We start from the raw sequence: 26098 nt of genomic DNA on the forward strand, positions 1-26098 counted from the left end.
ATCGTACTGTAGACAGTGGATTCCAAATTTTTCGTTATTGGCCAAACCCTTGGTGGCACTAACGTGTAAAAATACACCCAATCCAATTCCTTGGTCTGAAGAATGTCAGAAAAGTTTTCTCGAATTACGCACAGCATTATGTTCGGCTCCTGTGTTAGGTACCCCCAACTACAGTAAGCCTTTCACATTGTATGTCCACGAGAAGGAGGGTTGTGCATTATCTGTGCTGACTCAGTTATTCGGAGATAGACAGCGGCCATGCGCCTACTTTTCGTCAACTTTGGATCCGGTAGCACAAGCATTGCCAAGTTGCTTAAGGGCCACAGCAGCAGCAGCTGTTTCTATTCGACAGTCTGCAGGTCTAGTAATGAATAATACACTAATCGTGATGGTCCCGCATGTAGTAGACACATTGTTAAATAGGACCAAGACACAGCACTTAACTAGTGCTCGACTGTCCAGTTACGAATTGACGCTGCTAGCGAGCCATGTGCATATAAAAAGGTGCAGTACCTTGAATCTAGCCACGTTGTTACCAATTGCAGAGGAATCAGAGGCTTTAGAACAGCACGATTGTTTCCTCACAACAGAGGAAGAGACAAAAGGGAGAGTGGATTTATTTGACACTCCTCTTGCTGAATGTGATGGTACATTATGGGTAGATGGTTCATGCTTTAAGCTCCCAAATGGGAATGTGACTGCAGCATATGCTGTCACAACTTTGCACACAGTCGTTGAAACTGCGCGAATACCACATGGTTCAGCTCAAGCCGCAGAACTAGTCGCACTTACGAGAGCATGTGTGTTGTCTAAAGGAATGAGAGTGACTGTCTACACTGATAGTCAGTATGCGTTTGGAGTGGCTCACAGTTTTGGACGATTGTGGAGAGAACGTGGGTTCCTGACTTCGCATGGAACTAAGATTCAGCATGGTCAGTTGGTGAATGAGCTTCTTGAATCACTGACCTTGCCCTTGCAAATAGCGATTGTGAAATGTAGTGCTCACAAGAAGGTGACTGATGATGTTGGTCGTGGAAATGCATTTGCTGATGAGACCGCTAAGGAAACTGCAAAGAATGTGATGAGCCGAATGTATGTTGCAAGCCCTGAAAGATGGACTGGTGAGGTTGGAATATGTGAGGACACGATAGAGAGTGTAAAGTCCATTCAAGCTGAGGCCACAGAAAAAGAGTTGAGCACGTGGAGAGAGAGTACAGGAAGAATGGATGCAAATGGTTGTTGGGTTGAATTGACAGAGCATCAGAGATGGTAGTTACCCGATGCATATGTGCCTGCAGTGGTTACAATGGCTCATGGAATGGCTCACATCAGCGTGAAAGGGATTTGCGAGTTGTTGGCCCCAGTGTGGAAGAATTCAGGGATTCCCAAGTGTGCAGAGAATGTTGTCAAGAATTGCATGGTATGTCTGAAGCACAATCCTGGTAGGGGAACCCCAACTCCAGCTGGTCATTTTGCACCTCCTACGTATCCGTTCGAGGTTTTGCAGCTAGATTTCATACATATGGAGAGGTGCAACCACTTAAAATACGTGCTCGTTGTTGTTTGTGCCTTCTCAACATGGGTAGAAGCCTATCCCCTAAAAGACAATACTGCCTTGTCCACAGCGAAAGCCCTTGTAAAAGAATACTTCCCTATGTTTGGAATGCCTAGAATGGTCTGGTCTGACAATGGAAGTGAATTTGTGGGTCGTGTGATGAAGAGAGTGTGTGAAGGGCTAGGCATTAGGCAGAAGTTCCACGCTGCAAATCACCCCCAATCAGCTGGATTAGTAGAATGTTACAATGGCACGCTAAAACTTAAATTGGCCAAAATCCAAGCGAGCACAGGTCTTAAATGGCCTGACGCTCTACCCTTAGCACTCCTATCCACCAGAATGACTGTGCATTCGCGAGTGAAACTCAGCCCGTATGAAATTGTCTTTGGCCGGCCAGCCAACATATGGGGAGTGCCTAGGCCCACAAAGTTCAGCGAGCTGCAACACCCTATTTTGCTTGATTATTTGTATGAATTGACGGCTAAATTGCGTGTTTTACATCAACAGGTCCACAACACCCTGCCTCCGGTCTCTGAGACTCCAGGTCACTCCATTGTCCCTGGATCCTGGATCCTCGTAAAGAACTTTCAAAGGACAAAGAACGACCAGCCCAGGTGGACCGGGCCGCACCTCGTCCTTCTTTCCACGAGGTCAGCAGTTCGAGTGGAGGGGAAGGCCAATTGGATCCACGGGGTCCATTGCAAGAGAATCCCTTCACCTCCGCCACATGACCAATGGGTCCAGAAAGGTGGCACTGACTCAGAGCTCACAACTGATGACCGTGTAAAAGAAACTAACCCTGATTGTGAAAGCGAGAAAATTTTTCAAGAAACTGTGCCACCACCAGAACAATTGAACTCTTTGGAACCTGAACTCCTGTTTCAGGACCAGACAGTACCAGGAAAAAGACGCTACAATTTGCGACCGAGAAAAACAGACTAATAAAAGTGATTCCTTTTTATGATCTGAGACCAAGACCTATGGACTAATAAACGGATCTTTTTCCCCAAATCCTATTTTTGAAAGTGCAGATCTCCCATTTAGGAAACTTGCTTATTTTTGTTTTTCGAACCGCCATCCGGGTTCCGCTGCTAGGGCCGCGATTGGTTAAAGTCTTCGGAAGTGCAGCCAACGACGTTAGGTCGGTGGTTCTGGTCGGTCCAAGGGAGTTGCCCTAGACTGACAGAAGCACTCCTTAGCAGAATCAACCTCCTCGTCGCGGGCAGCACCTTAGAGAGGATGGAGTTTCCTGATGTGGAGAGCCCTGCCAAACAAATGAACTTTAAGCAGAGACTATGTAACACGATGACAAAGAAAAGTTTTATAATATTGTGTATTTGTATGCTATCCAGCGTAATGATTTTTTTGATAAGTTATGTTTTATTCTCTTTCCATGTAACATTTGCGCCCACTGCACCACCCATACCTCCTCCTACTGTTTCCTCTCATTCTTTCCACCCTCTGCCTGACCACGAATCCAATAGAAGGTTAGAATTCATTAATAACTCCTTTGTTCAGTTATTACACCAACACCAACTTGTAATGAACACAACTAACTGTTGGGTGTGTGGTCTCATGCCTCACACAACAGATAATGGTATCCCCTATTTGGTCCTGCCATTTAGTCACAATGGTTCAGTATGGGCATATAGGACAATGTTCATATATGCACGAGAAATCCAACCCCTACGTTCTGTAAAAGATAACCTCAAGACTAGCGCCCTAGTCAAAGGTATAGTTGACATGATCAAGGAAGTAACTTCTTATGAAGATACTCCAGATGATGAGATACTTGCATATGTAGGTTGGAACGTGACCGGATATGGCACTACATTAAGTGAGAAACAGCAAGCCAAAAGATCATCCCCTATCTGGATCGTACCCCATCAAGGTCACCTGTGTCTGCAAGGTATTGGCAAGAATCCCAGAGCTCAGCTAGGGAAGAGTATCTGTACAGAAACGTATGTTTTTGGATCTCAGACTTCCCCTGCGTTTTTAGCCGCTAAGGGTACTTATTTCATCTGCCATGATAGAGCATATACATGGTTGCCCCCTGACTTCTCGGGCTCATGTTTTGTTTCATTCCTGTTGCCTCCCACCTACACAGCAGCGGCGGATTACCATCGGACAAGGGTAGTTAGAGGTATTTTGAGTAAAGAAGACACTGCAGGTCAAGAATTTGGGGACTTTGCAAAGGGTTTTCTGCCGTTCTGGGGATCCATGGCTAACAGTAGAAACATAAGGCAATTAACAAGGGTAGTTGAATCCACCGTGATTGAAACTGCTGGTGCCCTTAGTAACCTGACTGCTGAGCTCCAGTCGGATCGACTTATGACCCTTCAGAACCGGGTCGCTTTGGATGTAATACTTGCGGACCGAGGTGGAGTATGCAAATTGATCCAGTCTAGTTGTTGCATTTTCATCCCAGATAATGCTCCAACCGTGTACAGGGCCATCTCCAAACTACATAAGATTTCCGAATCCATTCATGTGGATAAAGGAGATTGGTCGTTAATGGGATGGTTCTGGGAACTGATATCTGCTGGGATGGTTCTGGGAACTGATATCTGCCTGGGGATGGAAAATTCTGATGGTCATTGGGATGGTCTTAGCCATTCTTTTCCTGTTCTGTCTATGCATACAGTGTGCTCCTGCAATATGTGGCCTCTGCGTTACATCATGTGTAAGGAAACCTGTGTCAAGAGATGAACTAAGTACTAGAATGATGTTACAGCAACATCTCAATGACTTTAGGAATATAGATCTGGACTCAGACTAACATGAGGATAGATTAATTGCCTATGTAAGGGCAAAAGGAGGGATTGAGGTTCTGAAAATCTGGATTCGTATAATTATACTGGACTCGAGAAATAAAACTTCGTCGAAACATGACGAATTTGGTATCAAAAGACCGAGAATGACGAGTACATCATGTACATGTATTTTCAGCATATTCGAGTGACGATTTCACCTCGAAATCGTCATTTACATTCTGAACCCTTGGCTCCCATTTATATGTTGCCCTTTACATAGGCCTTAATCCAGTTGAATTTGATTCCACAAGGACACATACTCCTTAATCGACTTTTCCCTGACCTCAGTACAAGTTAGAACCATTGCCCCAGGCCGAACTCGTTAGGTCAGTTCCCTCCCAGTGGCCGAGCAAGATAGCATCTAGGCTCAACCAGCCATAAAACCATTTCAGCGCGCACACCTGCCATATCTCGCTCACATCTATCTCCACTCTTTCGCTTCACTTACTTTATGGTGGGGAGGTGCCCGTTTTTATTAGGGGTCCAGTGATATCGGATGAAATGTTGGGCCTTGCCAAATGATTTGTTGTCAGCAGCACGAAGTGAAATATGGACATGTCATCATGACTCTGCTTTTTCTTTGAACCAGAATATGTTAACTATTTACTTTACAACTAAGAATGTTTTGCCTAGGGCCTAGAATCGTGTATAAAAAGAGAAGCCTGACTTTGTAAAAGTGTGCAGTCTCCTGAGAACATACCCGTATTGTACTTCTAGGACACCTGTTACCTTGGTTGCAGCCAATAAACTAATCTTTGACTTCACCTAGAAGACTCTGAAGTTTCTGTAGGTCTGGATCAGGAAGAACCCGAGGTCTCTGGGTGTTGATTCCCTGGCACCGCTGGGTTACCAGTTCTGTGCCGGTTCTTAAAAAACCCAGTACCTCACCTCATCTTCCACACTTGTATCAGGCTGTTGCACAACTACCTTCGGAGGACTCGTCATTTGAACATCCATGGTTTCATAGATGTGTGTGTTAGGAGCTGGTATCTTTTGATTTTCTTGGGGTGTTATGAAGTAGGTGCACCAAGCAGTGTTGCTCTCTAGAGGGGGGCATAAACAAAAAAAGAAAGCTTAACGTTCGATAGTTGAAGAAATAAAATACATCCTTATGCAAAATGGTTGCTCCTAAGATTTTGACTCACCTTCACATTTTCACAGCCCTCGGCGGCTGCTCTGCCATCTTGAGAGTTGTTAATATCCTGCGATGCCCCATCAGCCGCGGTTCTGACATCTTGAGAGGCGCTAATAACAGCCGATGCTCCCTCATCTTCCACGCTTGTATCAGGCTTTTGAACAGGGACATTCTCAGGAACAACACCCTCGTGAAAACCCAAGTCTTCATAGACGGGTGTATTAGGCGGAACTATGGATTCTTCCTCATCCTCCAACTCCAAGAGCATGCTTTGCTCAGACGCCAAGCCATCACTCGAACACTCGCTAGAGCTGCTGTACCGCTGAATCGGGGACACCTGGCGTGGCCAATCCTTGAGACCGGTGGCGCCCATGTGCTTAGCAAACCCACAGCCAAAAGCAGTAACTTCGCAGCCCATATCCTCATATCCTTAGGTTCTTCTGGTTGAGCATTCTCGTCCATTACCAAAGGGCTTATGGTTCTGTAATAGCTACTGAATGGGGGCTGTGAGCCACCAAACCAATGTTTTCTCGCAAATGGGGTGTAGCTCTTCCTTTTTGCCATGGCGACCCTTCCCGTAGTCCAGCGGCTGCTTGCTATACCATGCTCCTGACACAGGCTTATATGTATTCTAAGAAACCACAACCCCTAAAAGAGGCGTATACCTCTACACCACAACAGGGACACATGGCCTAAGGGCGGTTCCGCCACGCCTCTGTCTCCAAAAACAACCCGCCCCCCTATGACTCATACGCCCCCTTCCGGGACAGCTGCTTTTAACACCCCAGAGGCAGTAAAAAGTGCCACCTGTCACTTGTTGCTGCCAACAGTTTAAGGCCAGGACTGTTTAAGGCCAGGACTGTTTAAGACCAGGATTCTTTAAGACCAGGATTCTTTAAGGCCAGGACTGTTTAAGGCCAGGACTGTTTAAGGCCAGGGCTGTTTAAGGCCAGCCATTTCCATTTTGCAGACAGACCTCTTCAAATTGAAGGCCAGGACTGTTTAAGACCAGACCTGTCATCTTTCCAGCCAGACCTGTCAAATTTCAGGCCAGCCGTTTGCGGCCAGACCTGTCACTTTTGCGGCCAGAGCTTGATGTGAATGGTATCCCTACCTACTACTCCAGTGCTTAGCACCGGCACTTTTTTAACACGGCCGGGGCTATTGAATTTTTCTTCCCTGTGCGATAAGCCCAGTAATTATTAAAAATAAATTGACCTACCTGTCCTGTGTCTTCCTCCTTCCGTTCGTTCGCATTCATGTTTTGTCTGTTATGTCTTAAAAGGATGGCCCATGAAGGTCCAGGCATGATGACGGCATCACGTTAGTGATGTCAGTAGTGCACGCCTGCCTTTCAAAGAGCATTTTCTTTCGCATTGGTTAATTATTACAGTTGAGGGTGGGATGATGGGAGAGCTGCGGGTGAGGCAGGCTGGGTCCTGGGAAGTTCCGGTCTCTGTATTAACGCGTAAGACTTTTCAGACAGATTTAGCACGTATTGGTCGTTTTTTTTAACTAAAGAAAAGTATAATTATTTGTAGACTGCACCCCAGAGGGTCAAATCCTTATCCAGCTGTGTGTCTTGAAGCTGTAGTGTGCACGTGCCAGTCTCTGTTGCAGGCGCATTAACCCTCCAACTTGTTTTATGAGGACTGAAACTGTGACCAGTGATTCGTTTTGGCGGTAACTTCACGACAAGCCAGGGAATAACGTAAGGAAAAGTATGACAATTCTGCACCCCCCTCTCCCATTGAAATATACACTTAAAACCTAAACTTCACGATTAATATTTCAGAGCGGTCTAGACTATTCTTAAATTGCTAGGAATGCAGATAGATGCTGAATTTCTATGTTAAAAATAAGGAGGTTTAAGCATAAACGTGTTAAGTCAATGCCACTTCCTGACCCTTAAGTAACACCAAGAGAAACCGAAAGAAATGTCTGTTCTCGGAGGAAGGTGACGACCCTTCTGGTAGGTCTTTATTGATGACTGAGGCACGTGATGGAAGTTGGCACTCACCTTCTTAGAACCCATAACCAGATGAACTCCCTGGGCACCAAAAGACTGGTACACGTGTGTGTGAGTAAGGATTCTGAGGCAGAAGAGGTGCAAGCTTCCCTCTCTCACAGCATAGATACACCATCAGCAGTGCAAGCATCCTTCACAGACGCACTCCCTGGGCCCCAAGGGACAGGTACTTCATAGTGTGTGTGAGTAATGATTCTGAGACAGGAGTGGTGCAAGCTTCCCTCTCTCACAGCATAGACACAGCTCACCATCAGCAGTGCAAGCATCCTTCACAGATGCACTCCCTGGGCCCCAAGGGACAGGTACACCAATGTGTGTGAGTAAGGACTCTGAGCCAGCAGAGGTGCAAGCTTCCTTCTCTCACAGCATAGATACACCATCAGCAGTGCAAGCGTCCTTCACAGATGCATCCCTGGGCCCCAAGGGACAGGTACTTCATAGTGTGTGTGAGTAATGATTCTGAGACAGGAGTGGTGCAAGCTTCTCTCTCTCACAGCATAGGTACACCATCAGCAGTGCAAGCATCCCTCACAGATGCATCCCTGGGCACCAAGAGACAGATACACCACAGTGTGTGTGAGCAATCAGTTTTTAGACAGGAGAGGTGCAAGCTTCCCTCTTTCACAGCATAGATACAGCATCAGGAGTGCAAGCATCCTTCACAGATGCATCCCTGGGCACCAAGGGACATGTACACCACAGTGTGTGTGTGAGTAAGGACTCTGAGACAGGAGAGGTGCAAGCTTCCCTCTCTCACAGCATAGATACAGCATCAGCAGTGCAAGCATCCTTCACAGATGCACTCCCTGGGCCCCAAGGGGCAGGTACTTCATAGTGTGTGTGAGTAATGATTCTGAGACAGGAGTGGTGCAAGCTTCCCTCTCTCACAGCATAGATACAGCATCAGCAGTGCAAGTATCCTTCACAGATGCACTCCCTGGGCCCCAAGGGACAAGTACACCAGTGTGTGTGAGTAAGGACTCTGAGGTAGGAGAGGTGCAAGCTTCTCTCTCTCACAGCATAGATACACCATCAGCACTGCAAGCATCCCTCACAGATGCATCCCTGGGCACCAAGGGACATGTACACCACAGTGTGTGTGTGAGTAAGGACTCTGAGACAGGAGAGGTGCAAGCTTCCCTCTTTCACAGCATAGATACAGCAGCAGCAGTGGAAGCATCCTTCACAGATGCATCCCTGGGCTCCAAGGGGCAGGTACTTCATAGTGTGTGTGAGTAATGATTCTGAGACAGGAGTGGTGCAAGCTTCCCTCTTTCACAGCATAGATACAACATCAGCAGTGCAAGCATCCTTCACAGATGCACTCCCTGGGCCCCAAGGGACAAGTACACCAGTGTGTGTGAGTAAGGACTCTGAGGTAGGAGAGGTGCAAGCTTCTCTCTCACACAGCATAGATACACCATCAGCACTGCAAGCATCCCTCACAGATGCATCCCTGGGCACCAAGGGACATGTACACCACAGTGTGTGTGTGAGTAAGGACTCTGAGACAGGAGAGGTGCAAGCTTCCCTCTTTCACAGCATAGATACAGCAGCAGCAGTGCAAGCATCCTTCACAGATGCTTCCCTGGGCCCCAAGGGACAGGTACACCAGTGTGTGTGAGTAAGGACTCTGAGACACGAGAGGTGCAAGCTTCCCTCTCTCACAGCATAGATACAACATCAGCAGTGCAAGCATCCTTCATAGATGCACTCCCTGGGCCCCAAGGGACAGGTACTTCATAGTGTGTGTGAGTAATGATTCTGAGACAGGAGTGGTGCAAGCTTCCCTCTCTCACAGCATAGATACACCATCAGCAGTGCAAGCATCCCTCACAGATGCATCCCTGGGCACCAAGGCACATGTACACCACAGTGTGTGTGTGAGTAAGGACTCTGAGACAGGAGAGGTGCAAGCTTCCCTCTCTCACAGCATAGATACACCATCAGCAGTGCAAGCATCCCTCACAGATGCATCCCTGGGCCCGAAGGGACAGGTACTCCATAGTGTGTGAGTAATGATTCTGAGACAGGAGTGGTGCAAGCTTCCCTCTCTCACAGCATAGATACAGCATCAGCAGTGCAAGTATCCTTCACAGATGCAGCCTTCCTCACAGAAAACATGCACCATGTGCATTACATGTTCAAGCATCCCGTCTTCACAGAGAAATAACACCCCAACACCATCTTCACAGAACAAGCACAGCACCCGGCCAGCAGTGCAAGAGTCTTGTGGAATGAACTCCGTTGGTGGACTGTACTCTGTGGTTGGAACTTCCTCCCAGGGCTTATATTGCAAAGAAATAAGTGCCAGTGCCCTGGTCAGGAGGCCACAGCAGCTTGAAACGCACATTGCGCCTGCCATCGATGCCAACAACAGTACCTACACAACTACTAACCATCACACTCCTGCAAGTGTGACAATTCAGACTGTTTCCACCCCGCAAAGCGATAGGAATGGCTTGGGTGTCTGGTATTAGTTGTTTTTAATGTGTATTGAATTAAGAAAAAACTGCTCATCTCTAAAATACATAAACAGTGTTGTAGGAGAGTAGGGTCTGCTATCCTATGGTCACCTCATTTTTTTGCTTTTTGCTTCACTGGTTTTCGACTTTAATGTGTCTGTGGGCCTGCTAATCAGACCCACAGCCCTGCTGTTCTCTCTCTAAATTTCACACCATGTACTTTAGGTACATCACCAATTGGGATTTGGGTCACTCTTATGAGTCCCTGCACACTGTACTATAGGTACCCAGGGCATAGGTGCACCCAAGGCCTACCAGGGGCTGCAGCATATCTTTTTGGAAAACAAGGGGGACCCATTAGGTAGCAAAGGACCACGGGTATACACTATTTTGGAAAACAAAGGTCCTGAGCAAATTAAACAATTTTTACACACAAATAATATATAGAACACAATTGTAGCTATATAATTCTCCTGTCCAGCCGGACCAGGAATTTAATGTCAATGAATAACACAGTAAGAAAGAATACAAAACAATAATCATAGAAGGTAGGGCACAGTCCTGTGCCGTACTGGAAAAATAGGGACAGACAAAGGAGAGATTCCACAGGCAAAGAAACAGAGCAGCCTGGACACTAGTTATATCAGTGCAATTAGTGTTCTCCAGAGTAGAACATACAAAGTATTTACACAGTGGTTTACATGTATGTCTACTTATAAAAGTCGACGACGTTTCGATCCATTTGCTCTAATCTATAAGGATCATCCTCAGGACTAAAAATCAAATTTAGTTTGCCTGAATTAAATCATACGCCTGTTTGGAAGGAAACAGGAGGGAAGAAAAAGAACAAAAGTTTCTTTTTAGAAGAATCAAAATGTAAAAAGTCAGCATTTCGGTTGCTTTACCAGCACAGTTACAGTATTCGGAAACGCAGTGATCCAGCGGGTTTTAGAGAATCAAAGTGTGGAAGGGTCAACATTTGGTTTGTAATTTCAACACAGTTGCAGTATTCGGAAACGCAGTGAGCTATCGGGTGTCATGCCGATATAGTGCCACTACATTCGCCATGTGTAAGAGTGCGAGAATTGTCTCTAGATCCGCTATCGGATTTCCGAGTTGTGAGGGCAGTGTTGGTGAATTATGGCATGGAAAAATACGGACGAAACGTGCAGCGGATGGACCGAGCTGGGTGACGGACTAATAAGACAGCTGTCATGGAAGTGATAATGGAACGTGTGTCCTAACGTCACTGGAGGGCAGTTGTGCTGTGATATTATAGTGCTAAAAGGATTTGAGCGGTGGCGGGCAACAGCTTACCTCGCTATGGAGGGGGCCGACTGCTGGTTAAGACATCTGTCGATTCGGGCAGTCAAGAGGCAAGGCAGATTGTTTGTAGTCACAAGTCCGCTGTGAGGGCGAAAAGGGGTTTAGCCACGATGCAAGCAAACACTGACATACTCAGTTGGCAGTGTGAAAAGTGAAGCCTTACCATGTGTCATGTGTCATGCTGGTTTCCAGACTACAATAAGGTGGTCCAGTCCTCACTCCTATTGAGACCTGTCCGTATAGTGTCAAATTGAATTATACTCTTAAGTTCCTCCCGATTCAGGAGTTGGGACAGGTTTCCACCTCTCTGTGGTAATTTAACGACCTTCAGGATTGTCCATCTGATATCGTCCTCGGTGTGGTCCTTTTCCACAAAATTTTCAACCAATGGAGCGTTGGGAGTCCTGCACCTGATCCGGCTCCTATGTTGGCAGATGCGGGTCTTTGCTGCCCCACATACATTTTGGGGCAAGGGCACAATATCGTATAAATAACATTCTGAGTGTTACAATTAGAAAAAGATTTTAACTCAACAGTGACACCATTATGATCAAAATTTCGTGTCTCAATTGTATACCCACAAACATTGCACCCACCACATTTCACATGGCCAAGCAGCGGGGGGAGATTCCAATTTGCTTCAAGCGTTGTTCTAGGGGTAGGGGCGGGCAGCGCTGCTCTGACCAGGTGGTCCTTAAGGTTCTTACTCTTCCGGAAGGCAAAAATGGGTCTCTCTAAATGGATAGGGCCTGCATTAATCGTTGGCCAGTGTTTCAGGATAGATTTTCTGATTTTGTTTGATACAGGCGAAAAGGTAGTAATACAGGCTATTCTTTCGGTTTGGTCACGTACCTTGGGTGTTAGTAGGGCCTCCCTAGGGCAATACCATGCCCTTTTGGATGCATTCTTGACCAGTCTCCTGGGATACCCACGGTTTTTTAGTTTGTTAGATAGAATGGTGGCCTCCCTGAAGTAGTCAGATTTGCATGAACAATTACGTCTTATTCGTAAAAATTGCGAATAAGGCAGAGAGTCTTTCAATGCCCTGGGATCATTGCTCTCATAGCTCAGGAGCGTGTTGCGCTCTGTAGGCTTTCTGAAGAGACGAGTGAGTAATTCACCTTCTTTGTGGTAAATTGTGAGATCCAAAAATGCAATCTGTGCTTTGTCATGCTAGAGTGTGAAGTGAAGATCAGTACAATTGTGATCCAGCCAGTGCAGGAACTGATGCAGCGTATTGATGTCCAAGTTCCATATGAGGAAAATGTCATCAATATATCGCCGCCACAACCCAATGCCCGAATAGAAAGGGTTAGAGTCTGATAGAATTGCGTTAGTCTCAAGTGCGTCCATAAAAAGAATAGCCAGGTTGGGGGCAAAAATAGCCTCCATGGATGTCCCCTTTATCTGTTGGTAAAAGACATTATCAAAGGTGAAAAAATTCCTTGTCAAGCATAGCTCCAAGAGTTGGAGGATAAAGAGGGTCGGGATTTTTTGTGGTCGTGGACGTGAGTCAAGTTTTTCCTGGATGACTAGTAGAGCCGCTATTTGAGGGATGTTCGTATATAACGACTCTACGTCTAAAGTGCACAGTGTGCTGATTAGTGGATCGAAGGGGTAATGTTCAACTAGGTTAACCATAGCCATGGTATCCCTAACATAGCAGACGGTATCTGGCACAAAGTCTTTTATAAAGAAATCCACAAAGGCACCTAGTGGCTCGAGGACTGACCGCAGGCAGAAACAATTGGTCTACCTGGGGGGTTGCTGGTGCTCTCATGTACTTTAGGGAGAGTATATATGACAGGAAGACGTGGAGATTTAACATTAAGGAAATGAAACTCCTTTTTACTCAAATAGCCTTCAGCGCACGCCTCGGATGTGATTCTGAGTATAGTCTCCTGAAGGTCCTTGGTGGGGTTCCCTGCCAATCTTTGATAATGGTCGGTGTTAGCAAGTTGTTGTAAAATTTCCTCTTTGTAGGAGTCAATGTTTTGAAGGACAATACCACCGCCCTTGTCTGCACTTTTTATTATTAATAAGGGATTGTTCTTTAGTGTGCTTATTGCATACTTCTCTTGGCGAGAAATATTGTAAGGAATGAACAATTTTTTCTTTTCTAATGCTTGAAGATCATTTTGAACTAATTTTTCGAAGGTCATTATCTCAGGCGGGACCATGCTGGAAGAGGGCAAGAATGTAGATGGTGGACGAAAAGGTGTGCTTGAATGGCTAGAGGGAGAGGGGTGGAGTTGGAAAAAGGCCTTTAGACGGATTAACCTAAAAAACCTTAAGAGTTCCGTCTGAAGGTCCATAAAGTTGGGACGGATTGTGGGGACAAACGATAGCCCTTTCTTTAGAAGTTCAAGTTCAGAGTTCAGCAGGTTGTGAGTTGAGAGGTTAAAGATCGGAATGATTTCTGATGCAGAAGTGAGAGAGACCGTCCCTGTAGGATCCGGTATCTCATTGGGCATTACCATTGGTAAAAATTGTTCCTCGTCCTGCGCTCTCCGGGTGGATTGACCCATCTCTGGGGTTTTTTCACCCTGCCCCTTTGCGGGGTGTGTTGCTGGCCTCTGCCTAAAAAATTATGTTGACCTCTACCTCCACCTCTTGAGTTACTAGCACCTTCGTCGGGGTCTGAGTTATCCGAGGATTCCGCGGATGTATCCGAAAATCCTACTAGGGTTTGACGTTTGTTGTAACGTCCCCACGGTCTATTATGCTGGGGGTTGGAGTATGCTCTGTTGGTATAAAAATCCTTTTTGAGGTAGGGATAGGTATTTTCAACGTTGTATGTCTTGATATCTTTTTTAATTTTATTTGCCTTTTTATTTTGCTCAATCCGGTGGAAATCCGCTACGGTTTTCTAAACCTGTTCAAGCAGTTTTTTAGTCTCAGCTGTGGGGTCAGAATCATCAATCTGTTTTAAAATATCATCTATTTCTTGTTCTAGAGATTTCAACGTCTCCGTTGCAATATCTATACCAAGAGCGAGCCAATGCCTTGAGCAAGTGGTTCCTATATAGCTGAAGTTGGTGGTATATTTCGGATTATCAGTAAAGATCCCAGGTATATTTCTAACTTGGAGGCTTGGTGGTATAACATCAGACTTCAAATAATCTGTCAGCATGAGTACCATAAGCTGAAGTCGGACCTGTTTTTTCTTCAATTTTTCGAGTTGGTCAGGTAGAGAGGAGTCGGTGGATAAAGTAGCATCTGGAGTGTCAGAAAGGAGGGAAGGACCTGAACATAATTGCTTAATGTAGTCTGCTGTGTATAGCGGGGCATGTGCTGACATTTCACAATAGGAACAAGAAAAAATAAGGAATGTGGAGATTAAGTGTACTAGGGCACTAGGAGAGCCCACCTCGTCAGCGGAGGAACAGGTTTCAACAAGAAACCCCTGCAATCTAGCGATTGCGCTCAAGTCTTTTTGGAAAACAAGGGGGACCCATTAGGTAGCAAAGGACCACGGGTAAACACTATTTTGGAAAACAAAGGTCCTGAGCAAATTAAACAATTTTTACACACAAATAATATATAGAACACAATGGTAGCTATATAATTCTCCTGTCCAGCCGGACCAGGAATTTAATGTCAATGAATAACACAGTAAGAAAGAATACAAAACAATAATCATAGAAGGTAGGGCACAGTCCTGTTCCGTACTGGAAAAATAGGGACAGACAAAGGAGAGATTTCACAGGCAAAGAAACAGAGCAGCCTGGACACTAGTTATATCAGTGCAATTAGTGTTCTCCAGGGTAGAACATACACAGTATTTACACAGTGGTTTACATGTATGTCTACTTATAAAAGTCGACGACGTTTCGATCCATTTGCTCTAATCTATAAGGATCATCCTCAGGACTAAAAATCTAATTTAGTTTGCCTGAATTAAATCATACGCCCGTTTGGAAGGAAACAGGAGGGAAGAAAAAGAACAAAAGTTTCTTTTTAGAAGAATCAAAATGTAAAAAGTCAATATTTCGGTTGCTTTACCAGCACAGTTACAGTATTCGGAAACGCAGTGATCCAGCGGGTTTTAGAGAATCAAAGTGTGGAAGGGTCAACATTTGGTTTTTAATTTCAACACAGTTGCAGTATTCGGAAACGCAGTGAGCTATCGGGTGTCATGCCGATATAGTGCCACTACATTCGCCATGTGTAAGAGTGCGAGAATTGTCTCTAGATTCGCTATCGGATTTCCGAGTTGTGAGGGCAGTGTTGGTGAATTATGGCATGGAAAAATACGGACGAAACGTGCAGCGGATGGACCGAGCTAGGTGACGGACTAATAAGACAGCTTTCATGGAAGTGATAATGGAACGTGTGTCCTAACGTCACTGGAGGGCAGTTGTGCTGTGATATTATAGTGCTAAAAGGATTTGAGCGGTGGCGGGCAACAGCTTAGCTCGCTATGGAGGGGGCCGACTGCTGGTTAAGACATCTGTCGATTCGGGCAGTCAAGAGGCAAGGCAGATTGTTTGTAGTCACAAGTCCGCTGTGAGGGCGAAAAGGGGTTTAGCCACGATGCGAGCAAACACTTACATACTCAGTTGGCAGTGTGAAAAGTGAAGCCTTACCGAGTGAGATTTCAGTCTGCATTAAGTAGGTGAGCGATTAACCGTCCTTTCGAGCGGTTTCTAGATGAGAATTCCGCTTAGCAACTGGGAGAGACAAAAATATATAAGATCAATAGGGGGCTCAGATCGGGCGGTAGGTAGTCGAGCCTGACTAAACCTACGTGGGTGAAAAATACACGGGTGAGAACCTTACCAGGTAAGTTGATGATTGGCAAAATATCAATGGATTTCGCCGCAAGGTCCGTGGCAATCCGACGGGGTGCAGTTGCCGAATGGTGAGCTTGTGAAGTGCTCGGTGGCCATGTTAAGCACCTAGTGGTCAGGTGATCTTGGATCTCAGTGACGCGCTGAGGATTAGAAGGGTCTACCCACGGCGGACATCTTGGAATGGTGAGGGTTCTCATACATTGTATTGAGGAGGTTAATGAAAAGTGATGTTTTTTTTAAAACGGCGCAAGTGAGTGAAAAGTGTTCGTGACAAAGGATTTTTAAAAACCATTATAAGGATTATAAAAGTACACATTCAGATTATGACCGCTTAAACGGCGGTTGTTCAAGTACAGCGCATGTGTCATGTGTCATGCTGGTTTCCAGACTACAATAAGGTGGTGCAGTCCTCACTCCTATTGAGACCTGTCCGTATAGTGTCAAATTGAATTATACTCTTAAGTTCCTCCCGATTCAGGAGTTGGGACAGCTTCCACCTCTCTGTGGTAATTTAACGACCTTCAGGATTGTCCATCTGATACTTGAACTTCTAAAGAAAGGGCTATCGTTTGTCCCCACAATCCGTCCCAACTTTATGGACCTTCAGACGGAACTCTTAAGGTTTTTTAGGTTAATCCGTCTAAAGGCCTTTTTCCAACTCCACCCCTCTCCCTCTAGCCATTCAAGCACACCTTTTCGTCCACCATCTACATTCTTGCCCTCTTCCAGCATGGTCCCGCCTGAGATAATGACCTTCGAAAAATTAGTTCAAAATGATCTTCAAGCATTAGAAAAGAAAAAATTGTTCATTCCTTACAATATTTCTCGCCAAGAGAAGGATGCCATAAGCACACTAAAGAACAATCCCTTATTAATAATAAAAAGTGCAGACAATGGCGGTGGTATTGTCCTTCAAAACATTGACTCCTACAAAGAGGACATTTTACGACAACTTGCTAACACCGACCATTATCAAAGATTGGCAGGGAACCCCACCAAGGACCTTCAGGAGACTATACTCAGAATCACATCCGAGGCATGCGCTGAAGGCTATTTGAGTAAAAAGGAGTTTAATTTCCTTAATGTTAAATCTCCACGTCTTCCTGTCATATATACTCTCCCTAAAGTACATAAGAGCACCAGCAACCCCCCAGGTAGACCAATTGTTTCTGCCTGCGGGTCAGTCCTCGAGCCACTAGGTGCCTTTGTGGATTTCTTTATAAAAGACTTTGTGCCAGATACCGTCTGCTATGTTAGGGATACCATGGCTATGGTTAACCTAGTTGAACATTACCCCTTCGATCCACTATCAGCATACTGTGCACTTTAGACGTAGAGTCGTTATATATGAACATCCCTCAAATAGCGGCTCTACTAGTCATCCAGAAAAAACTTGACTCACGTCCACGACCACAATAAATCCCGACCCTCTTTATCCTCCAACTCTTGGAGCTATGCTTGACAAGGAATTTTTTCACCTTTGATAATGTCTTTTACCAACAGATAAAGGGGACATCCATGGGGGCTATTTTTGCCCCCAACCTGGCTATTCTTTTTATGGACGCACTTGAGACTAATGCAATTCTATCAGACTCTAACCCTTTCTATTCGGGCATTGGGTTGTGGCGGCGATATATTGATGACATTTTCCTCATATGGAACTTGGACATCAATACGCTGCATCAGTTCCTGCACTGGCTGGATCACAATTGTGCTGATCTTCACTTCACACTCTCGCATGACAAAGCACAGATTGCATTTTTAGATCTCACAATTTACCACAAAGAAGGTGAATTACTCACTCGTCTCTTCAGAAAGCCTACAGAGCGCAACACGGTCCTGAGCTATGAGAGCAATCATCCCAGGGCATTGAAAGACTCTCTGCCTTATTCGCAATTTTTACGAATAAGACGTAATTGTTCATGCAAATCTGACTACTTCAGGGAGGCCACCATTTTATCTAACAAACTAAAAAACCGTGGGTATCCCAGGAGACTGGTCAAGAATGCATCCAAAAGGGCATGGTATTGCCCTAGGGAGGCCCTACTAACACCCAAGGTACGTGACCAAACAGAAAGAATAGCCTGTGTTACTACCTTTTCGCCTGTATCAAACAAAATCAGAAAATCTATCCTGAAACACTGGCCAACGATTAATGCAGGCCCCATCCATTTAGAGAGACCCATTTTTGCCTTCCGGAAGAGTAAGAACCTTAAGGACCACCTGGTCAGAGCAGCGCTGCCCGCCCCTACCCCTAGAACAACGCTTGAAGCAAATTGGAATCTCCCCCCGCTGCTTGGCCATGTGAAATGTGGTGGGTGCAATGTTTGTGGGTATACAATTGAGACACGAAATTTTGATCATAATGGTGTCACTGTTGAGTTAAAATCTTTTTCCAATTGTAACACTCAGAATGTTATTTATACGATATTGTGCCCTTGCCCAAAAATGTATGTGGGGCAGACTACGCAGAAAGCAAAGACCCGCATCTGCCAACATAGGAGCCGGATCAGGTGCAGGACTCCCAACCCTCCATTGGTTGAACATTTTGTGGAAAAGGACCACACCGAGGACGATATCAGATGGACAATCCTGAAGGTCGTTAAATTACCACAGAGAGCTGGAAACCTGTCCCAACTCCTGAATCGGGAGGAACTTAAGAGTATAATTCAATTTGACACTATACGGACAGGTCTCAATAGGAGTGAGGACTGGACCACCTTATTGTAGTCTGGAAACCAGCATGACACATGACACATGCGCTGTACTTGAACAACCGCCGTTTAAGCGGTCATAATCTGAATGTGTACTTTTATAATCCTTATAATGGTTTTAAAAAATTCTTTGTCACGAACACTTTTCACTCACTTGCGCCGTTTTAAAAAAAAAATCACTTTTCATTAACCTCCTCAATACAATGTATGAGAACCCTCACCATTCCAAGATGTCCGCCGTGGGTAGACCCTTCTAATCCTCATCGCGTCACTGAGATCCAAGATCACCTGACCACTAGGTGCTTAACATGGCCGCCGAGCACTTCACAAGCTCACCATTCGGCAAGTGCACCCCGTCGGATTGCCACGGACCTTGCGGCGAAATCCATTGATATTTTGCCAATCATCAACTTACCTAGTAAGGTTCTCACCCGTGTATTTTTCACCCACGTAGGTTTAGTCAGGCTCGACTACCTACCGCCCGATCTGAGCCCCCTATTGATCTTATATATTTTTGTCTCTCCCAGTTGCTAAGCGGAATTCTCATCTAGAAACCGCTCGAAAGGACGGTTAATCCCTCACCTACTTAATGCAGACTGAAATCTCACTCGGTAAGGCTTCACTTTTCACACTGCCAACTGAGTATGTAAGTGTTTGCTCGCATCGTGGCTAAACCCCTTTTCGCCCTCACAGTGGACTTGTGACTACAAACAATCTGCCTTGCCTCTTGACTGCCCGAATCGACAGATGTCTTAACCAGCAGTCGGCCCCCTCCATAGCGAGGTAAGCTGTTGCCCGCCACCGCTCAAATCCTTTTAGCACTATAATATCACAGCACAACTGCCCTCCAGTGACGTTAGGACACACGTTCCATTATCACTTCCATGAAAGCTGTCTTATTAGTCCGTCACCTAGCTCGGTCCATCCGCTGCACGTTTCGTCTCTATTTTTCCATGCCATAATTCACCAACACTGCCCTCACAACTCGGAAATCCGAAAGCGAATCTAGAGACAATTCTCGCACTCTTACACATGGCGAATGTAGTGGCACTATATCGGCATGACACCCGATAGCTCACTGCGTTTCCGAATACTGCAACTGTGTTGAAATTACAAACCAAATGTTGACCCTTCCACACTTTGATTCTCTAAAACCCGCTGGATCACTGCGTTTCCGAATACTGTAACTGTGCTGGTAAAGCAACCGAAATGCTGACTTTTTACATTTTGATTCTTCTAAAAAGAAACTTTTGTTCTTTTTCTTCCCTCCTGTTTCCTTCCAAACAGGCGTATGATTTAATTCAGGCAAACTAAATTTGATTTTTAGTCCTGAGGATGATCCTTATAGATTAGAGCAAATGGATCGAAACGTCGTCGACTTTTATTTTATTTTATTTATTTATTCAAAGTTTTGTATAGCGCGAACAAGATCCTTACAGATATCAGAGCGCTTCACAGAGACAGGGGTTGGGGCAGCAGGAAAGAACAGGAATAATGGGAGCAGTATACTAGTCACTAACATAGTAGGATAATAATAACGTACAGAGAACATATCAATATACAATCAGGTAGACAAGTAATATAAGACGGCACAAGTCATTAATCTCACTACAGAAGTGTTCAGGTAAACCCTGGATGTGTGGGTGGCTTATACCAAATTCTTAGGCTAGAGAGAACACTGAATGGGGCATCGGGAGGGTGATTCAGTGAACCAAAGTGTATCATATATTGGTCGGTAGTAAGAGGGTAGCGTAGGAGTGTCACCATCAAGTATAAGTATAGTGCCAATGGACAAGGTGAACAGTGATACAAAGCGATGCAGAGTCTCTGATCCAGTACCTATAAAGTTCAGGAGATCTTGGCCAGAAGGATGGTTTTCACCTCTTTCTTGAAGAGTGCAGTGGAGGAGATAAGCCTGGTTCAGGAGGGAGCGCATTCCAGATCCTGGGTGCCATTTCTGAGAAGGAGCGCTTGTATGTTTTCTCTTTCCGAAATCTATGAGGTTTCAGGAGTCGATTTTTTGTACTTCTATTGGATCTCGAACCTCCTGATATAGACAACTTTTGAGCGAGGTAGTTGGGTGCATTGTGGTGCACGGCCGCGTGTGTCATAACTGCAATTTTTAGCTGTATTCTGGCTTCAAAAGGCAGCCATTTTAGAGACTTTAAGTCTGGGGATATATGTGAGTGTTTTCTTGAGCCAGTAATGAGTCTCGCGGCAGCGTTCAGGGAGGCTCTTAGGGGTGCCGTTGTGGATAGCGGGAGTCCGCTGAGGGCCACAATTCCGTAGTCTATTCGAGGGATGACTAAAGCTTGTACAGCAGTTTGGAAGTCTTCGGCAGGGAGGAAGGGTTTAATTTTCCTCAGTGTGTTGATTTGGAAGTTAGCTCCTTTTGTGGCTTTGCTAACGTGCTGCTGCATGTTGAGCTTGGCGTCGAGTGTGATGCCTAGGGATTTCGCCGAATCCACGATGGTAGGTTGGACATTGAGTGCTGTTAGGTTATTGAGCCAGGTTTGGGTGGTGGAAATTTTCGCCGGGGGTGAGATCAGTAGGAACTCAGTTTTCAGAGCATTTAGTTTGAGGTGATTATCGGCCAGCCAAGATTGAGTGTTAATAAGTGTGGAATTCAGATGTTTGATATCTTCCGGGGATTGTAGCTTTAGGTAAAGTTGTGTGTCGTCGGCGTACATATGGAATTGGACATTGGAAGCTTGGAGCAAGGTGGCGAGCGGTTCCATGACGAGGTTGAACAGTGTGGGGGAGAGGGAGGATCCTTGTGGAACACCTAGATCTGCAGGCACAGGTGTAGATAGCACATTGTCGATCTTGAACTTCTGAGTCTGGTTATGAAGGAAGGACGAAAACCATTAGAAGTAGACATACATGTAAACCACTGTGTAAATACTGTGTATGTTCTACTCTGGAGAACACTAATTGCACTGATATAACTAGTGTCCAGGCTGCTCTGTTTCTTTGCCTGTGGAATCTCTCCTTTGTCTGTCCCTATTTTTCCAGTACGGCACAGGACTGTGCCCTACCTTCTATGATTATTGTTTTGTATTCTTTCTTACTGTGTTATTCATTGACATTAAATTCCTGGTCCGGCTGGACAGGAGAATTATATAGCTACCATTGTGTTCTATATATTATTTGTGTGTAAAAATTGTTTAATTTGCTCAGGACCTTTGTTTTCCAAAATAGCAGCATATCTTTTGCCACCCCTGGCTGGCCATCCAAACTGACACAACTGGCTGATCACTCAGCTGGGGCAAGGTCGTGTAATCACCCCTTGCTTAGATATAGTATACCTATGTCTAACCTTATATCTGGACACATATACACCTATAAGTCACTCCTATGGGAGGCCTTAACAATCCTGAAGGCAGAGTTCTTGGTTTTATGTGAGATGGTGCTCTAGCATGAGCTGAGCCTATCTGCAGCTTTTGGAACCATGTCCTTATAGCTGTTCCAGGATATTGCCATACCATATACTCTTAAGTGCATTATGAACCTCGCGGTTAAATGCTATCTTTGGTTTGGCTTTAGCAAAACATGTCGTGTAAGGTGTCATACGCTTTGGAATACTACCCCCTCACCAGTCATGGCAACGGGGTGCATTCCACCCTTCTAGATGGAGAAGACATGTTACTTTCCTTAAACCCGGTTAAAGTTAACCAGATCCTCAGAATCACAAAATGGATGCTGCTGCCACAGACCCAAGTCTGACCTCCTGCTGCTGGGAGCCCTTCCAGTGAGGGAGGCATGGACAATAGGTTTCCTTTCACAGGGAGGTGCTAGCACCACCGCAGACAAGAGATAGTGGATTGGGGCAGGGAGGGCTGAATGAAACGAGACACTTCCTGGGGCACACAAGGTGTCCCATGCATAGGCCAGTTCAAACCAGTGCTGGGGCACTCCAGCCCCAGCTCTGGCGTGAAACTGGACAAAGGGAAAGGGGTGTAACCACCCCCTTCCTGGGTCCCACCGATAGGAGGGACCTAGCAGGTAATCCAGCCCCTTGATTTGAAATAAAGGTAGGAGCTGTGTCCCAAGACTTTAGATAGTCCTGACTGAAACTCTGATACGGACCTCTGGACCCTTCGACATCCTACTCGATGTAGAAGACTGAAGAATCTCCCTTGTGGTCAAGGAGTGACCACCCTGTGCAAGCAGGCACCATCAAGCGCTCAGTGGTTTGCTTTATCGTTGCTCCCGCTGGAGCTCGAACAACAGAGCCTGACAAGAACCAGACTTCCAGACAACCAACAGCCCGATCCACAGCCACAGCAAAGCTGAGACCCGTGGAGGCAACGAGAGACGTGGGACTGGCCATCTTGGAAAGCCAGCAAATCGCTTTCCGTGCAACTTCTGAGGCACCCTCGAAGTTGTGCATTGGGGATTGAGAAGGCCTAGCCCCGAGCATCTTTTGCACCGAAGATCACCTCTCCACACTCACCGAGTGCTGAGTGGGGACCTTTTGCATTTTCCTGCTCGACACGTCTGTCCGGTCACTTTCCTGTTGGCTAGTGGCCTCTGTGACGATGAACCTTCACATTTTTAATACTGGTCTGGTTGCTCCAGACTGGCCCTTGCTCCCCTGAAAAGGAGCAGCCCATCAGACCTTGCTGGTCAGATCCAAAAGCCATCTTTGATTCCTGCGTGGGTTGCATTTGCCAAGGACTGTTGATTCTGAATCGAGAACCGACACCGCCATCAGCGAGAACCTTTGTCGGACAGTCTGTGCCCAGCTCCTGGTTGTCGTCGACACCTCCTGGTCCACGTGGCAGTGGAGACAAGCTTCACAACATCACCTGATTGCAACCTGACATCGCCTGGTTCCTTCCTGGTTCCTTCCTGGTCACTGGCTAGTGACCCAGACTCTGTCCCCTCTGCTTTCAGGTACTCTACATCTTTGATCCACCCTTGGATCCAACCGGGAACTCTTATCTCCTGGTCACCTGCAGCATCTTTTCTCCAAGGCTCCATAGAACTCCACGACGAAACCTGACACACTTTGACACCTATGCACCCGCTTCCTGTGGGTGAGGTAACGCGAGTACTGCGGTGCTCCTGTAGAGATTTACATCCCTAGTGTCCTAGTTTTAAGTGGTTAAGTTCTAGTCCAGTCGGAAGACTTCCAAAACTGCAACTTTCTAACTTTACGTACCCATTGACTTCTATAGGTGCACGCGTGTGCATTTAGACACTGCACTCGCATCCTGTGGGCCTCCTACGTCCTAACTGCTGTTAGTCCAATGTAGCCCCAGCGATTCCCAAGGCCCTAGGCCTTACCATTGTTCGTGACGTGGTTCTTATACCACTATTTTAGTATATGGTTTTACGGGCCACCAGGGCCTATCCATATTTGTGCAACTTTTGTATGTTATATTAAGTTACTTGTTATACGCTTGTGCTCCTGTGCTCATAAAGAGTTAAGGGGGTCTATTTAGAAATAAATACATATATATTTTGAATATATAACCTGTGTGGTGTCCTTTCATTTGGTATTAAAAAGGTTTGCATTTGGTAAAACAGCTGGCCGCACATGCCCTCTTGAGTTTAGCCTAAGACTGCTTTTTTCCATGCTACCACTAGGATAGCCGGTCTATAAGGTTAACTTTACAACCATCACCATAAGGGTTGTTTGGACAGGTGCAAGGTGCTCACTAAAATAGTGAACATCATATCCTTCTCTGCTGCTCAGCCTGTATGTGTGATGTCATTAGAATGTTCGTGTATCCATGCTTTGAATGTGTGGTCAGTTTGAGTGAGTGGGGCTGAGCAGCTGGATGCTGCTCCCGGTGGGGCCTTCCTTACTACTAACTATGTCTAATAAAACAACTTAAGAATACCTACTATTATTGGATTTACTTAATTTACAATGTACTTTTTAACTTTGTAACAATGGCGACGAGGGAGAAGGAACTACGTGTGCAGGAACTACATTTGAAACATGGAACTACAAAGATGAGAAGTAAAGCTTTTAAAAGAAGACAAGCAACGCTTTTGATGCCCCACCGGTGTCATGTCACATCTGACAGCCTACTGAAGACATCCATAAAGGTATGTTTCAAGCGTTGGACTTTGTGTGGCTTATTGAGTTTTAAAATAGCAGATTTATTAACGAGGCCGTCGAAATTTCAAAGTCAAGACTGAGCGTCAGAGTGAAGCAGTAGGAACCTTTAATACCTTTTGTGCTACGATGTTCAGGTCCCTACTTAAAATGACTATTTATATTATCAGAGGCAAAGATCAGAACCCATATTAAATTAAAAGAGATGAACCTTTCAGCAGCTTATGTGAGGCGGCAAACATTGCATATGTTAATTGCTGTTATCGGGGGTTAACATCGAGCCCCGGAGTATTGATTACTGGCTTAGTGAAAATTTTGACCCTGCACTCTTACCATATATAAAATACTGTATTTTACTCACCGTATTTCCAACGGTCATTCTCATCATCTGAAGATCTGTTTCTTGGCCGGCTGGATGCTAAATGATGACGCAACAGAATACTGCCACAGTATTGGTGATTCTGTAGAAGCGCCGTCATCTATGAACGTGCATCAGCGTCATGAAGGGTCAAGTTCACGCAGTGTTTATGCGCACGTACGTGCATCATTGGCAACAACTGTCATGGCAGGGTCAAAGAGCGTCGAGATTACGAATGACTGACTGTCTAAGTTCTTTCATTGTGCTCCTGTCTCCTCAATAACATCGAGCGCATTTTCAAAGTGTTCTTCATGAGAAAGGTACTGTTAATAGATATTTTGACTGAAATTGATTTTGAAACTGCCACAGATTGCTCACCGGAGCTATTTCTTCGGAAATTTCCAACATTACGTACTGCATACATTAATTCTGTTCCGTCTGCGCCATCTAGTGTCTATTTTTCATTATGGCACGACTACAGGAAAATATTATCCATTCGATTTAGACACTTTGGATTCAATTCTGTGAATGTCATTTACCTGCCTTGCTGAAGAAGTGGAGCTGTTTAACATGACAACGGTGATTACTTTTATTGTTTTAGTTTCTTGTTTTGAATTATTTGCTAATCACATGTGTACTTGTGATGATATATTTACGCTAGTTTACATGTTATGTTCAGAGAGTCTGATTTGATTTACTGTTACTACATGAACTGTTTATATGCTGAGACCTTTGTTAATGTGCTCCTTTACTGTCATTTTAATTGGTTAATTTACGCTTACTGAATTTAGCCACTTATGTATTGAATTTTTAGTGGTCATGTTTTACTATGCA

General features: G+C 45.3%; 1 protein-coding gene across 1 annotated transcript in view; it reads right to left on the reverse strand.

The window, feature by feature from the left end:
- The window catches only part of LOC144824408 (histone H2B-like), a 65946-nt gene extending 40628 nt beyond the window's left edge, over positions 1 to 25318 (reverse strand). Inside the window, exon 1 of the mRNA XM_078683517.1 lies at positions 25268 to 25318. The gene's annotated coding sequence lies outside the window, so the exon portion shown is untranslated. The remainder of the gene's footprint in view (positions 1 to 25267) is intronic.
- Positions 25319 to 26098: the final 780 nt, after the last annotated feature.

Source organism: Lissotriton helveticus, chromosome 3_1 (genome assembly GCF_964261635.1).
Source record: "Lissotriton helveticus chromosome 3_1, aLisHel1.1, whole genome shotgun sequence".
Classification (NCBI taxonomy): domain Eukaryota; kingdom Metazoa; phylum Chordata; class Amphibia; order Caudata; family Salamandridae; genus Lissotriton; species Lissotriton helveticus.